Below are 1,119 nucleotides of genomic sequence, written 5' to 3' on the forward strand. Positions count from 1 at the left end.
CTTGAGCTAGTGAGGCTGACATGCCCTTAAGTGCACCAAAACTTCATTTCTTTGGGACGACTTGAAGAGGAGACTTGTCTTTGCTTTGGAGGATCTTTTTTGACATATATCTTTGACTCTAATACATAGATTTACATAGTGTAAGATACCCACATGGGTCTTTAACAATTACATTGACTCTTTGAATTTCCTAGAAGCACTTAAACATGTTGTTGACCTATCAAATGGGAAAGAAACCCATTCTTGATAATGACAAAAATAATAATTATTTTCTTTTACAAGTGCAAAGATCAAAATTACATTTATGAAGATCGAACCTAGTTACAGTTTCTTCAACCCTCCCTATTAACTAGGGAGCTATTCATAAATAATTACAAGGTGTTTGGACATTTTCAGTCTGAAGAATTCACATAAGAGAAATTGGATTTGCAATCTATCTGTTCTAGCATCATAGTAACCAACATTTTCTTCACAACAAGGCCTTGACTGACAACTCTATCTCTCATTAGATTAGAGCACAATGTTGGTGAGACCAATGACTATAGACACCTTCATCATTGTCTCTCAAGGTACTTACCCACCCAGATGTTTACTGAGTATGACCTTCTAGGACTATTCTTGTCTTGGGTTCCCAACCCTCAAATAATATCGGTCTTCTTGCCTACTATTATCTTGGATTCCCTAGACATCCTCAAAGAGAAGCGGATGCCAGATGATTACCCAATCCTCCATTCTTTCTTCCCAAGTGAAGACAATAATGTTGGGTATATCTGTCCATTTTAATTAGGGAAGATATGCCCATTCATGTAAAGGAATGTACCTAAGCTCCCTCTAATTAGGGAATTGCCCAAGCTCCCTCTTAGTTAGGGACCTGTTAGAGCTCCCTCTCAACTAGTGACTTTCCTTTTTCATCAGCAACTTCTTCTTATCGGTCCTTCAGCTACTTAATCAATTTCTTTCCTTGATTTCATGAAATTCAGTCGAGCTTCTTCCTTGTAGGGAATCAACCATTGATCACTTTCCTTCTTAGTTTGTCATGTCATTCCTTTCTTCATGGAAAGTGGCCTTCTTGACACATATTTGGAACCTTTGTCATATGGCTACTTCTTTCTAATAATG

This window comes from Pinus tabuliformis, chromosome J, assembly GCF_031772625.1.
Source record: "Pinus tabuliformis cultivar Carrire ecotype Pingquan chromosome J, CPIR1, whole genome shotgun sequence".
In the NCBI taxonomy this organism is placed as follows: domain Eukaryota; kingdom Viridiplantae; phylum Streptophyta; class Pinopsida; order Pinales; family Pinaceae; genus Pinus; species Pinus tabuliformis.